Genomic DNA, 16,861 nt, shown 5'->3' with positions numbered 1-16,861 from the left:
TATTTATAGGCAAACATGTCCTGATGACATGGCAATATGCTGTACTAAATATGGTTGGATGGATTTGTGGGACAAATCCATAACATGCTTGTTTAAGGTAAAGTATGTAAGTTTCTTTGATGTGACTTGACATACTTTATTCCCAACCTTTTGCTAAAACTTTCCCAATCCCAGGTTGATAGTAATTAACCGGGTAAAGGTAGTTAAAGCTGCAAAAAGACTTTCCTCGTAATCAGTGAAAAAGTGTTGTAAGTACTTTTTCACTGAGCCTCTTCAGATTCAACTTCAGGTAAGATCTTCTCTGAGCTCTGCTTCTGAGATGATCTTCTTCTTCAGTCTTCAGTCTTTGACTTTCGTCTGAACGTCTTCAGTGTTGGTTGATTCTGATTCTGAAGTGAAGCTTCAGTGAGCTTTATTCTGAATGACTTCAGAATCCTGAGCAAGCTTTCTTCACCGAGCCTCAACTATTTTGAACAAATTATACTTAGTCGATTTTCGACCTAACAAGAAGACATTTTCGCAAAAAGTTTTGTAAGATTAGATAATCGCAAAGATAAAGAAAAATTTAAGAAAAGCACCACTTGCCCCACGGTGGGCGCCAAATTGTTTTGGTCAAAAATTACCTAAGATAATCTACGTTGAAGACCTAGATTAATTATGTAACCATACTTTCGTTCGTGAGGTTGTGTGCTTAGAGATCTTAAAAGATCAGTATACTGAGGTGTCAAAATAATTTCGAAAATGTAACGTATTTGCTAGATATTGAATAATCATGTAAAATAATGCTTAAAAAAATGTTTTTATCAAAATAGGACTGTAAAAGTAAAGATCTACTTGTAAAATCTAATTAATGAACATTTAAAGTGCCAAGATCTTGAATAAAAAACGTTAAAACGTAATAATACTTACGAATTCGTTAAGAAACAGTAAAAAAACATAAAATATGATTAATCAAAATACTTGAACGTAAATAAAAATATTACTTTGTAAAAGTTGATCAGAAGTACGCAAAATGGTAAGATATTAGCGATAATCGTAAGTAAACGTTATATAAAATAGAAATAAAGTAAAATGCATAAAAAGAGTTAGAACACCGTGATTTGTTGACGAGGAAGCCCTTAATCCTTCTGGATTGCCAGCATAAAAACCCTGGGAGGAAGCAATCGTCTCTGCCTTTGTTCTCTTATTAATTATGTTTAAAATGATTACAATGATGAAGCAGGTTGATCGATCTTTCTAAGTGTGAAAAATAAAAGTAACGAAAGTTGTGTGTGTTTACAAGTGTTTATGAGCAGACGTGATAATGAGAAAAATTGATTGCCTATGATCGATCAACCCCTTCGTTTATATAGAGCTAGGAGCTAACTAACTATCCGAAAAATCAGGGATCTTGGAGCTGACTATCCTGAAAATCTGGGAGCCTCAGCAGATTCTTCTCTTTGACTTGATTACTTGGTAAATGGACGTTGTGGAGTCATTTCTACACGTTTTCAACCATAAATTGCGACTATGTCTTCCGTTTTACCTGTTCCTGTACTACTAAGTCAAAGTAATAACGGTCAGATATCTTAGAGCCCCAAGATCTTGGACCACGAATATCTTGGAACCTTAAGATCTTGGAACCTAAAGATCTTGGAGGTGAAAATCTCAGGCATAACATAGGGATTAACACTTAGGCATATGGCCATAGTCTAAACATATAGCAAACATAACAAAACATAAGATATGCAACTCCAAAACCCTATTCTGGTCTGCTACAGGTCACCATGCTATGCTCCTTAGCCACTTCTAATGCGGTTCACATGTTCACCTGAAAGGATACTCAAAAGCGTCAACACAATGGTTGGTGAGTTCATAGGTTTTGTAAACAAGTATCAAGTATGGTGCTAGGTCGAAATATCATAAAGATCCACACATCAATGTTGCTATCAACTTACTTATGATAACAAGAATCAAGTATCTCTATGCCACCAGCACTTACGGTATACCAATCCTAAGGTGCAAGTATCAAGTATAAAGTATCTCAAATCTGGTGCCTCCAACTCCACCATAAGTATCAAGTATCAAGCGTCTCAAACTCCAATATAAGTATCAGGTATCAAGTATCTCAAACTCTAACATAAGTATCAAGTATCACACTGCACATCATACAGAACAGTCAAATAGCCATAAATGATGATAGACACAAAGGCACGAGTATCCTTCCATCCCAACACATATAAAAAGAGGGGCTACGAATCTCACCTGACTGCAAGCAACAAAATCAAGCTACAAAAGATATCAGAAAGCAAGTAACCGGTACGCAGTCAATCTGTTACAAGTTATCACAATTAAGTATTCATTCAATATAGGTAAACGTGCTCATAACGTGTCGCCAAGTGTTGACCAAGTTGTCCAAAAGTGTACTAGTTTGACTTTGACCAGATTTTAAGAGTTTGACCAAAGTTGACCAAATTACGAGTTTGACTAAGTTGACCAAATCGACTAAAGTTGATCAAAGTTGACTAAACCGACCAAAGTTGGCCAAAGTTGACTAAACCAACCAAAGTTGACCAAAGTTGACTAAACCGACCAAAGTTGACCAAGGTTGACTAAATCGAGGTAGTAATCGAAGTCCAAGGTCTCAAATGAAAGTTGAGGTCTTAAATTGAATTCGGGGTCTTAAATTGAAGTTGGGGTCTTAATTGATAATTTAGGGTAGTATTTCACTAAAAGACAAAATGAAATTGAGAGGCTAAAATAAGAGGCTAAATTGAAATTGCGAGGTCGTAAATCTCAATTGCGAGGTCACAAATTTTGGGGTCTTATTTCACTAGAAGACAAAATGAAATTGGAATAGTGACGGGGTCGTAAATTGGGTGACGGGGCCGCAAATTTGAGCTGTTCTTCCCCAATTTTTGTTCTAGAAAACCCTAATCGTATCTTTCAATTTGGAAGGTGTTTTTATCATCATATTGTACCTTTAGACTCCCTAATATGATGGGAAAACAATACTAAAGTCGGAAACTCGAAAAACGGACTTAAACACAAAAACCCATTTGAACAAAGTTTATAAAAATTCCTATATCTCAAGATTTTGTTAACGAAATCACACGAAACTTTGACGAAAGTTGTAATATATGATTCTAAACGTTTTGGACGTAAAAAGTTTGATACTTGGCGTGTGTGGTGCGTGTATTATAAGAAAAACCAAAAATACCAAAAAGAAAAGCATTAAGTGAGTTTTGATTTTATACCTTGAATATGTAAAGTATGAGTTTGTAAAGGTGTTTAGGACACAAAAACACTGTTGTTAAAGCTAAATCTAAACAAAATAAGGTTTGATTTTCATAAAACTTAATGTAAAATGGGGTAGTAATGGTGAGGTAGTAAATGTGGGTTTGTAAAGGGAGGTAGAAATTTGGGGTAGCAAAAGGGAGGTAGTAAGGGTTTGTGTGTGTTTTTCCTGGAGGCTAAGTTGATGGAATGAGAGTTTGTGAAAGAATATGAGTATTTATATGTAGGGTAAAATAGAGGTTCTTCCTTGGTAACACATAAATATGATGCCAACAAAATACGATCCAGACTCAAATACGAGGCCACACCAGAAATACGAAGCCAAGACATAATACGATGCCGAATTTAAAATACGAGGTCGGTACACAATTACGGGGTTGTTACACAAATACGAGGTCGTATTACAAATACGATGTCGATACAAAACTACGAGGTCGTATTTTCAAGTTTTAAAATTTTGATTTGACTAAAATTTTTCGTGCTCAAGTCACGGGTGTTACAGTCTCCCCTACTTAAAGGAATTTCGTCCTGAAATTCAAATTACGCATTATGTTTCAAGTTCTAGCTACACACCAAGTTTCCAACCGTCAAACTATACGCTAAGTTTCAAGTCTCAAGTCTACTCAACAAACTACAAGTATCAAGTCACGCATTAAGTTTCAAGCATGAAGTTACGCATTAAGCATCAATCACATATTAAGTTTCAAGCATCAAGTTTCACTCTAAGTTTCAAGTTTACTTACTAAGCTTCATGTATCGAGTTAGGCGAACAACTGTGGATACTTAAGCTTCATTTGATCTTCTCGTTCCCAAGTAAACTCTGGGCCTCTACGGGAGTTCCAACGAACTTTCACTATAGTATACTTATGCTTTTAAGCTTTTTGACCTCCCGTTCCATAATCTCAACAGATTCTTCCTTGAAGCTTATGTTACTATCTACACGTATTTCGTTTAAAGGAACGTTTGTCGTCTCATCAGCTAAACACTTCTTAAGGTTCGATACATGGAATACATCGTGAACATTAGTAAGTTCAAGGGGAAGTTTCAAACGGTAAGCAACAACACCAATTCTCTCGATAATCTCGAACGGTCCAATATATCTTGGGGCTAGTTTCCCTCTCTTAATAAATCTTACTACACCTTTCCAAAGCGACACTTTAAGCATCACTCAATCACCAACTTGAAACTCTAGAGGTTTCCTTCGGTTGTCAGCATACTTCTTTTGTCTATTTCTAAACTTCATGAGGTTTTCCTTGATTTGTGCAATCCTTTCTGTAGTTTCCACAATGATTTCTAGCCCTATTAGTTGCATGTCTCCCACTTCGTGCCATGCAAGTGGAATTCGACACTTTCTTCCATACAAAGCCTCAAAAGGGGGACACCCAATAGTCGAATGATAACTATTCTTATACGAGAACTCTACTAGTGGGAGGTGAGTATCCCAACTTCCCCCAAAGTCGATAACACATGCTCTCAATATGTCCTCTAAAGTCTTTATCGTCCTTTCACTCTGTCCGTTTGTCTTAGGATGATAGGACGTGCTCATATCTATGCGCGTTCCCATAGCTTGTTACATTGACTTCTGAAACCTTGACGTAAATCGGCTATCCCTGTCACATATGATCAATACTGGAATGCCGTGCTTGGCTACAAACTCTTTCAGGTACAATCGTGCATACTCTTCCATCTTATAATCTTCTCGAATGGGTATAAAATGAGCTGACTTGGTCAGTCGATCTATTACAACCCATAATGCATCCTTACCACTACTGGTTCTAAGTAAGTTGGTGACGAAGTCCATGGTAATACTTTCCCACTTCCATTCGGGAATCTCTGGTTGTCTTAGCAATCCTCCTTGTTTCTTGTGTACTGCTTTAACCTTCAGCCACGTTAAACACTTGCTCACATAAACCGCCACATCGTTTTTCATTCCTGGCCATCAAAATAAATCTCGCAAGTCTTGATACATCTTATCTATCCCTGGATGAATAGAATATCTCGTTTGATGCGCTTCATCCATTATTAGCTTTCTTAATCCACCATACATTGGTATCCATAATCGGTCACAAAAATACAGCCCTCCATCTTCTCTTTGAGCAAATTGTTCTATCATACCTCCCAACCCTTTTCTATCAATACTTTCTTTCTTGTTTGCTTCTACTTGTGCCCCAATCACTCTATCTTTTAGACTGTTGTGTATGGTAATGCTCATAGCTCTAATTCGCCTTGGTCTAACTCTTTCCTTCCTACTTAAGGCGTCAGGTACCACGTTTGTCTTCCCTGGATGATAACGGATCTCGCAGTCATAGTCGCTAAACAACTTCAACTATCGTCTTTGACGGATATTAAGATCTTTTTGATTAAAGATATGCTGAAGACTTTTATGATCTGTGTATATCACATTCTTCGTCCCATATAGGTAATGTCTCCAACACTTCAGCGCGAAAACGATAGCTCCTAACTCTAAGCCATGAGTGGTGTAATTGTTCTCGTAGATCTTCAGCTGTCGAGAAGCATATGCAATAACCTTGCCTTTCTGCATCAATACACACCCTAAGCCTTGACCCGATGCATTACAATAAACGATAAAATCATCCGATCCTTCAGGAAGGCTTAAGATTGGTGCATTACATAACTTCTCCTTGAGTAGTTTGAAGGCTTCCTCTTGTTTCTCATCCCAGTCAAAACTTCTTTCTTTATGTGTTAACAATGTCAGCGGTTCTGCAATCTTTGAGAAGTTCTGTATGAATCATCGATAATAGCCTGCTAATCCAAGGAACTGTCTGATCACTGTCGGTGTCTCCGGCGTTCTCCAGTTGTCCACCGCTTCTATCTTGCTGGGATCAACCTTTATTCCATCCTTGTTAACTACATGACCCAAAAACTTAACCTCTTCCAACCAAAACTCACATTTTGGGAATTTTCCGTACAACTTTTCAGTTCTTAGAAGCTCCAACGCTTGCCTCAGATGCACTTTGTGATCTTTCTTGGTCTTTGATTATATGAGGATGTCATCGATGAATACAATGATGAAATCATCTAAGTACGGCTTACATACGCGGTTAATGAGATCCATGAAAACAGCAGGTGCGTTTGTCAATCCAAATGGCATCACCAAAAACTCGAAATGCCCATATCTTGCGCTAAAGGTTGTTTTCGTTATGTCCTCTTCGCGGACTGTTAACTGATGGTAGCCCGAACGAAGATCGATCTTAGAGAAGTACTTGGTGCCTTGCAACTGATCGAACAAATCATCAATACGCGGTAAAGGATATCGGTTCTTAACGGTTAATTTGTTCAACTCGCGGTAATCAATGCACATGCGAAACGATCCATCCTTCTTTTTAACAAAAAATATCGGTGCGCCCCAAGGCGAAGAACTTGGTCGAATGAATCCCTTATCTTGTAATTCTTGCAATTGTGTTGCTAGTTCTTGCAATTCGGAAGGAGCCAAACGGTACGATGTTTTCGCTACCGGCATAGCGTCAGGTACCAGATCAATACGAAACTCGACTTGTCTAGGTGGGGGTAATCCCACCACATCATCAGGAAAAACATCAGGGAAGTCGCACACGATAGGAATGTTAGTAATCTTGACTACTTTATCGGTAGCACTCTTAAGGTGTCGGTCAATAGTTTTTGTTCGCTTACCATGAATTTTTAGCACATGTTCGTCACTCATAGGTATTCTAAGGATTTTAACGCAGCATACGATGGATGCATCCACACGGAACAACCAATCCATCCCAGCAATAACATCAAAACTACCCATTCCGAAAGGAATCAAATCAATATAGAACGAATAGCCCTCTAAAGTAAGTATACACTTAGGCACTACTCGGTATAGTCTAGTTAGTTTACCACTAGCTACCTCAATCTCATAACAAGTATGCAAGTAACATGTTGGCACATTTAAGTTACACAAAAAGTTAGTGGACATAAAGCTATAGTCGGCTTCAGAATCGAACAACACAGTAGCAACATGATCGTTCAAAAGAAATGTACCAGTAACAACGTTAGGATCATTTGCAGCTTCCATAGCATTTAGGGCAAAGACTCGACCTCTGGCTTGCTGACCTTGGTTTGCTCTTGGTGGGGGTGGATCGACAATCTGAAGCTGGTTACGGTGCACTATTGCTGGGGCTGGTTGACGGTTAAGTCGGGGGCAGACGTGATGATAGTGATTAGTGCTCCCACACTCATAACAAGTCCCTCGGTTACCTTGAAGGTTTCTGACATTAAGTGGGATGACATTCAACGGTGCAACATTCAGTGGAGCTGCTTGTACTCGTGGTGCTCTACAATCTCTTGCAAGATGGCCAAACCTTTGATAGTTGAAACAAGTTTACATGGTGATGTTGCCAAATGGTGGATATTACACTTGCCATATAGAGGGTGCTGACCCACATAACCCTTCTGGACCATCTCAGTCGCTGCATACACTTTCCCCGTCTTGGCTCTCTTATCTTTCTTGTCACCCTTCCATTTGCTTGTTTCCCCCCAATCTTTCCTCTTCTCATTTGCCTTACTCAAAACTCCACTTTGAACCAACTCATCAGTAATAGCCTCGGATCTCAACACTGCTTCATGCATAGTAGTGGGGGTCGTCCCTGCCATGGTCAATCTAATCTAGGGAATCAAGCCAGAGATGTACTTCTGAATCCCCTTGGAATCTGGTGTCACTAGATGCGGGACAAGCCTGGATAACTCTTCAAATCGGCTAGTGTACTTAGCGTGCTCAGCTCCAGTCATCTTGAGTTCTCCGTATTCTCTTTCCAACCTATTAACTTCCATTGCCGAACAAAACTTCTTCAACATTAGTTCCTTAAACTCTTCCCACGGCATAGCTACAGTAGCAGTTCTTCCTCTAGTTCGCAATTGAGTGTTCCACCATGATAATGCTTCACCAGTGAGGGACCCAACTACATACTTGACCCTTTGATGCGGAGCACACTCACACATATCAATCACAGACTCCATTTTCTCTAACCACTGAATGATCTTCACAACACCACCCTTTCCATCATAGTCTTGTATCCCATAATGGCGGAACTACCTATAAGTACAACCCTTTTGGGTCTCATCATCATCAACATCCACTCGAACAACTCTCCTGGGTCTCGGACCAACAAAAACGCCATCTCCAACAAACTCAACTTCTGGGTTGTAGTCCTCTTGTTCCTGGGCCACCTATTTCTGGATTAGCTCCCTCTGGTTCAACTCCCACTGGTTCTTGCACAGCTTCTGATGCTCCTCCCTGAGGCTGATTCTGGGGTTTACCCATAGCAGTAGTGACTTGTGCCATAATAATTGGCATGGAAGCGGTCAACTGCTCAACAAAGATAGTAGCTAAGTCGGGAATCTCAACGTGACCCGCAACACCTCCACGACCACCTCGGCCACCACGGCCCCTCCCACGACCTCTTCCTTGATTTCCTCCATGACCGCCTCTTGGATTACCGCGATCTCCCTGATCTCCTTGGGTCTCAGCATTTGGGTTTGCTCTTGTTCACACCATTTTTCCTATATTAGGAAAAGACGTGATCGGTGTTAGATTGAAGAAATAGTCTTTCGTGACGTCATTTACGTGCTCTCAAACACACTCATGTTAGTTTTCTAGAATTCTATACATTTATGCATTCATTATCGCATGCAACTCAAGAAATCAAGTATTACGTCTGAAATTAAGCATTATCATCAATGTTAATCATGCAATACAAAGTAACATCACAATAAAACATTAAATAATCACGGCAAAAGGGCAAGTCGAATCTGACCTCTACATCAAACCCACCATTCATGTATGTATACAGGGTGTACCAACGGCTAACCCTCCACGTCTTCGGTAAATTAGATGCATCGATCAAATTCCAATAGTTAAAGTGCGGTCCGAATCTAACACCTACATCCGTTGCACTAGTGGTGTATGTATACAGGGTATACCAGCGACTAACCCTCCACACCCCTAGTACATCTAATGCAAGGACGGATCATGGTACTGGTATGCTCTATAGGTACTGGTTAGGTATATATATAGGGTGTACCAACGGCTAACCCTCTACCCTTCCAATACACATCAAGCAGCCCAGGGTTGCTACCACACTTTAACCATCAGGGCGCGATCAATGTTGCTAGCGGTCCATAGGCGGTTATACCACACGCAAAAAGTTGATCAGGCTATCTGTGATGATATATCGCCATACTTTGTCGCTAACAATACTTCATTTCGCTGGGGACATAAGAATAATAATAACCAACCATCTCCAATGTCTTCTCCTCAAGTTCAAGTAACAATTTCTACCAACACAAGCACACCTACAAACTCCCACATATTGCAAAACATTCCTTGATTCCTAAGTGGCTAAGTAGCATGGTACTAAATGCACAAGATCATACATCTCAATCTATAAGAATCAACATAACATACTTCACATAAGGTTTACTTGAACAAAATGCACACATAATTCCTATCATGCATGTTACGTGAGGTTCTTAGGTTATAGTCGAGGCAAAACCACCTAATACTCTATAACCACGGCTCTGATACCAATCTATCATACCCCGACTAAGGTGGAAAACTCGGGATGTGACGCATAGTACACGCATCATGGATAGTACACGCGTCATGGATACTTAAATAACACACATTTCATAGAATTCAAACATAAATATCCAACATAGAGTCAAGATTCAAATAAGACATAGATAAACTCCCACGCAGGGGAATAACACTTAGGCATAATGCCAGAGTCTAAACGTATAGCAAACATAACAAAACATAAGATTTGCAGCTCCAAAACCCTAGTCTGATCTGCTACAGGTCACCATGCTATGCTCCTTAGCCACCTCTAATGCGGTTCACATGTTCACCTGAAAGGATACTCAAAAGCATCAACACAATGGTTGGTGAGTTCGTAGGTTTTGTAAACAAGTATCAAGTATGGTGCCAGGTCGAAATATCATCAAGATCCACACAACAATGTGGCTATCAACTTACTTATGATAGCAAGAATTAAGTATCTCTATGCCACCAGCACTTACGGTATACCAATCCTAAGGTGCAAGTATCAAGTATGTCAAATCTGGTGCCTCCAATTCCACCATAAGTATCAAGTATCAAGCATTTCAAACTCCAATATAAGTATCAAGTATCTCAAACTCCAACATAAGTATCAAGTATCAAGTATCACATTGTACATGATAAAGTACAGTCAAATAGCCATAAATAATGATAGAAACAAAGGCACGAGTATCCTTCTACCCTAAAACATATAAAAAGAGGGGCTACGAAACTTAACTGACTGCTAGCAACAAAATCAAGATATAAAAGATATCAGAAAGCAAGTAATTGGTACGCAGTCAATCTGTTACAAGTTATCACAATTAAGTATTCATTCAATATAGGTAAACATGCTCATAACGTGTCGCCAAGTGTTGACCAAGTTGTCCAAAAGCGTACTAGTTTGACTTTGACCAGATTTTACGAGTTTGACCAAAGTTGACCAAATTACGAGTTTGACTATGTTGACCAAATCGACTAAAGTTGATCAAAGTTGACTAAACCGACCAAAGTTGGTCAAAGTTGACTAAACCGACCAAAGTTTACCAAGGTTGACTAAATCGAGGTAGTAATCGAAGTCCGAGGTCTCAATTGAAAGTTGAGGTCTTAAATTGAATTCGGGGTCTTAAATTGAAGTTGGGGTCTTAATTGATAATTTAGGGTAGTATTTCGTTAAAAGACAAAATTAAATTGAGAGGCTAAATTGGAAATAAGAGGCTAAATTGAAATTGCGAGGTCACAAATTTTGGGGTCTTATTTCACTAGAAAACAAAATGAAATTGGAATAGTGACGGGGTCGTAAATTGGGTGACGGGGCCGCAAATTTGATTTGTTCTTCCCCAATTTTTTTCTAGAAAACCCTAATCGTATCTTTCGATTTGGAAGGTGTTTTTATCATCAAATTGTACTTTTAGACTCCCTAATATGATGGGAAAACAATACTAAAGTCGAAACTCGAAAAACGGACCTAAACATAAAAACCCATTTGAACAAAGTTTATAAAAATTGTATAAAAATTCCTATATCTCTAGATTTTGTTAACGGAATCACATAGACAAAAGTTGTAATATATGATTCTAAACGTTTTGGACGTAAAAGGTTTATGATACTTGTAATCATAAACTAAGTTGTTGTGTATTTGTAGAGCAGATGAATGCTTATGTGATGATCGCTTGTGTGTCGAATGTATATGTGTGTGATCTCTCCTCTTCTGAACGACATCCTTTCCTATTTATAGAGCTAGACGTTGAACTGTATCTCTGAAATATCTAGGATCTTCCTAGACTTGCTTTTTACGTTGAAGAAATGGTAAAGATGACCATTGAGTATTATTCTTTACATGGTAAAACTGTTATCAATCCCAATTCTTGTGGTTGAAGTGGTAAACTATCCATTAAAACACGTTTTCTTCATGTTGCCAGCTTTTACTTCAATCCTGCACATAATATCTATTGTAGTAGACATATATTCGTTAGTGAAATCATGCATCCTGATGATATCAAGCAACTGTTATATTAGGATAATAACATAACACAACCATAACTAGTAAGTTAAATGGGACTAAGGATCCTTTAAGACAACGTATTGTTAAGTAATTATCACTGAAGGACTAAAGCGTAAATTCTTGTCAGGATCTTAGCAGCGGAAATTCTACCCTAAATAGATGCTTACCCCATCGTAAGAGACGGTGGGCCATTATACTATGGTGTCTGGGACGGTACTAGCCACCATCTTAGATGGTGGCCTCGATTGAGTGGTTTTTAGCGTATATCTACCGTTTGCATGGCGTAAGACAGAGGGTGGCACCGTTTAGGACGAAAATGAAGGATGTAGTCCATCGTCTCATATGGTATAAACACCATTTGAGACGCTACAACAAGTTGACCAGCGTGCTAGACGCCATATAGAGCGTGCTAGACAGTGGACTAGAAAAGAAGTCAACCTGGCACTTTTGTTCCTCGAGTTCATCCGACCCAAACATATTATTTTCATATTTTAAAACCCTAATTCGACTTCTTGAAGTTGTGGAACTCATTTGAAGCAAAATTAAACATTACTAACCATAAATACACGTAACCCACTTTACAAATCAACCACAAAACACAATTTTTGTTCCTAAGTTGTTTGACCCATTTGTAAGAACATAAGGAAACCCCAATTTGACTTTGGCTCGATTTTCACTTATGAATACATAGGGTTTGACTAGGAAACTTGTTTATGACATGAAATGATGATTATGAGACGAAATCTACTTACCAAAATCACCACCAAGGATCCAAATCCTACTTTGAGCTATAAGCAAGGATTTTTTGCACTTTAAACTCCCAATTCTTGATATGTTGTCAAGAAGATAATATAGATGGTTATTATCATGGTATAATTTAATGGATAGTGAAAGAGCGAGTGTAAGGGTTTTGGTGTTCTTGCGAGAGAGAGAGAGAGAGAGAGAGAGATGTATGAATAAGTGGATGGATGAGTGTAAGGATAGAGTTGGGTGGTCTTGTGGGTCATGGGTTGGGTAAATGGGTAAGGGTTGGGTCCATGGGTTGACCCATCACTTTTCTAGTTAAATTTACGTACCATATAACGTCGTTTCATACAATAAATTGGATAATCGACCCGTCAGGTACATTTCTAGCCATAATAGCTCAAAATTAACTCGATTATATTACCAATCAAATCAATTAGCCAGCTAATACATAAAGTCAAAAGAGGTCAAATATCATGGATGTTACAGAAATGAGCATGTTTGGTAAGAAATTTTCAAAAGCTTTTAGAGAGATTTAGCTTTTAGTTCTGAGTTATTAGCTCTTATTAAAAAATGGATGTAATTAGATTTACATTTTATTTGAAAGAAAAAACTTTAAAATGAAACGCTACTTCAAGAGTTTTAAGTTGGATGAAGCTTTTAGTTTTTAAAATTTATAAAAGTATCTTTTGAAATTTTATTTAAAGTTACCAAACACCTCTAAAAAATTAACAGTATTTCTTAAGAGCTATAACTAAAAGTTACAGCCACAAACTACCAGCTACACTTTGCCAAATATGTACAATAAAATGAAAATCATTGCTACTAAGACTAAACACAATCTCAAAATTTAAACAGTTATATAGAAGAAATTATTGAAATAATCTTTCTTTTTGTTAAAAAATATAGATAATATCGATATTCTAGGAAACCTAACGTGTAAGTTTAAATAATATAGATATCATAGCTGAAGTAGATGAAGTAATGAAAATTATTATTTTTTGTTATAAATAATATAGATATTGTAAGAAAGGCTCCTTTGGCTCTGTGAAGTCTTTATCATGAAAATTTTATGGAAAGATCTTGAGGTGAAGGGGAAACGATTTGGGGAAAGTTATGATTGACAAGGAAAAAGAACGTTAGTTATGAAAAACATGGAATTTTGTTTGTCAATGGTCGCATACTAGCCAACTATTCGATCCTACATGCTTAGTTGTTGTACCAATTCATTAAAACCGAACACATTACATAAATTAAATAGAGAAAATAAGCTCAATGCCCAAAATTTTTTAAAAAATATATTAATTTACCTGAATTTTTGCTTTTTTCAAAATACCCACCAAAATCGTAATCATATTAGAAAATCGCAATGAGGTTGTTAAAATGTAATAAGATTATTAAAATCATATAAGGATGATGAAAATCACATATAGAATATTGAAAAATGGTATGGAATTTGTTAAAATCACAATATTAACATAAAATCGTAATAGTTTTATACAATCGCATCACGATCTTTACAAATCTTAAACCGCCCACACCCAAAGCGGTATTTACCCCTTTTTTAACCCTAAATCGTATTTTCTTCCCCCAAAACTATAATCCGCAACTTGTACTTATTAAATAATATAGTTATTATAGGTAAACTAATGTGTAGTTAATGAAATTATATATTTCTTTTATAGATAATATAGATATAGATATTATAAGAGTTGCTATACTCTCGAGTAGAGATATGGCTGTTTACATCTTATCTCCGCGACATCCCCCCTTCGAGGCTCTTTTGACTCTACGAAGTCTTCATCATGAAACTTTTATCGAAAGATATCGAGGTGGAGGAGAAACTTTTTCGAAGAAATTATGATTGACAAGGGAAAAATAACGTGTGATTATAGAAAACATGAACTTTTTATGGTCAATAGTCGAATAGTAGCGAACTATTACTATTTGATCTTACATTCCATGTTACTATATCAATTCATTTAAACTTATCAATTCATTTAAACTTAGCACAATACATAAATTAAATAGTGAAAATAAGCTCTAAATAGCGTTTTCTTCCACCCAAACCATAATCTACCAGACTTACCTTCCTATCCAGTTCCAACAAGAATCGCCAACCCCCCACATTATGTACCATCAATCGCATAGTGAATTTACAATCGCATAGAAATCCTCAAATTTTACAAAACCTTTACAAGTTTTATTAAATTTTTATGCAGTTATGTTAAATCGCATTGCACTTTTGTTAATTTATTAAGCGATTTTGAGAATCTCATTGCGGTTTTGGGACTCTTATTGCAATTTTGTTAGGTGTATTTTATGAATATCCAAAAAAGCAATTTTGTTAGGTATTTTATGAATATCCAAAAAAAACTTGGATACGTTAATATATTTTTTAAAAAGATGGATAATAAAGTTGTTTTCCCAATTAAATATTGCTATTTTTGTTGCCATTTATTTGCACTTTAGTCGTTTATTTTATGACATTATTCATTTGAATATCAAACCCACATAAATGCTTGACCCACTTACATAAAGTATTAAAAACTTGTGTATTTTGATTTACTAATCACATTCATTTTAACATATCATACAACATTTTAGATACAAATTTTTGGTTGCCGACTACTTATTTAGCTCTTCATTGTGATCACATTTATTTCGGATCAATAGCGTATCAAAATTCAAGCAAATATTATAGATGCTTGACCCATTTACTCATAATTTCGAAAACATTGATCACATTCATTTTGACATATCATATACTCCGTAACATTTTAGATACAAATTTTCTCGTTGTTGGCTACTTATCTAGCTCTTGAACGTGATGACATTCGTTTCAGAATAACGTATTGAAATCTAACAGTCCACGAATGCACAACTTATGTTATAATTAAGCTAGACAAAAAGGTAAACAACAAGAACGATGACAAGTTCAAATGTAATAAATCTATGCAAGTATAATCATATGTATCATTGATTAAACGATGAATACATGGTCGATATTACAAACTTGACTTACAAGAATACAAATAAACAAAGTAATTGCTAAGACTAGACACACTAAAATCTTAAACAATTTCAAGTGACACACACTTTAGAGGTGACAAACACTTGATACAATGAGGCTGTGTTGCTTTATATAGAGGAGGAATTAGGGCAACACAACCTTCCTTTGATGGTGATAGATGGTGGTTGTCGACGTCCCATTGACTCCTTGTACTTCCTTGCAAGAGCCCTTGTCTTCTTTACCAAAACGGGTATGAGAGAGAAAACCCTTGTTTTGGTCCAACTTGTATCTTTGCCATATAAGGTATTTTACAGTTGGAAGAACCACCATGTGACTCTCGTCTTCATCTGGTTTGAAATCTTCTCGCCTTGACCAACAATTTGGGCAGCATACAACCCGTTTAAGAGAGTCACTAGACTCGCTGAACACTCGCTGACGACACACGTCGGCGAGCAAGTCTTGTCAACGAATCCAAGACTAAACAATCTCCCCTATTCGCTGAAGAGACTTGCTGAGTAAATAAGACTTAGAAAAGAATGTAGTATGAAGGAAAGATGTCTTTTATATCATCAAAGCAAGTTACAAGCTGAAGCATAAAGCTTTTACAAAGTAAGACATCTAAAGATTTGCAACTTCAATCTCCCAAACGTCCTCTTGCTTGGCAATTCTCAGTACTTTTCATCAACTTTTCATCAATCTTGTTGATGACTGATCTAGCACTAATCACTTAGAGAATCTTCTTCTGATGCTGATCAGAAAACTAGTAGATGCTTGTTCAATCTTCGCCAGCCTAAAGAAGAGTTGATCATTTCGGAAATTTTGGAAGAATATGCCAGCAGGATTTTCAAGTATTCTCCCTTCTTCAAAGAAACACTTGGGAGGAAGCCTCAGATTTAATCCAGCATCGCTTGAGATAGGAGGAAGGTCAGCAGGCAAGGGTTGCATGGTTTGCTTTCTTTTTTGAGTACGCTTGCCCGCTGAAGAAGAAACAGTTGCTGGAGAGCCAAAGACACTGCCCTCAGCATGGGTAGGTCTGCCTTGAACTTGGTTTCAAACCTCAGTGCCTTTGCAAAATAGCTATTCAGCATCCCCTGAAGTTGTTCATAGGTGGCAGCCTTTTTATCTTTAATTAGCATATAAATTTCAAACCACTCTGAAGCCCCCAAGTTGGTCAGCTTCACATCTTCAATTCTGGTTGGAGCACTTTGTCCTTCCCTTAGGAACTTCAGATTTGTTTTTTTTCCCATGGCAGCTTTATGTGCTT

Source organism: Erigeron canadensis, chromosome 8 (assembly GCF_010389155.1).
Source record: "Erigeron canadensis isolate Cc75 chromosome 8, C_canadensis_v1, whole genome shotgun sequence".
Lineage (NCBI taxonomy): Eukaryota > Viridiplantae > Streptophyta > Magnoliopsida > Asterales > Asteraceae > Erigeron > Erigeron canadensis.
Note: the sequence above shows the minus strand (reverse complement) of the source record.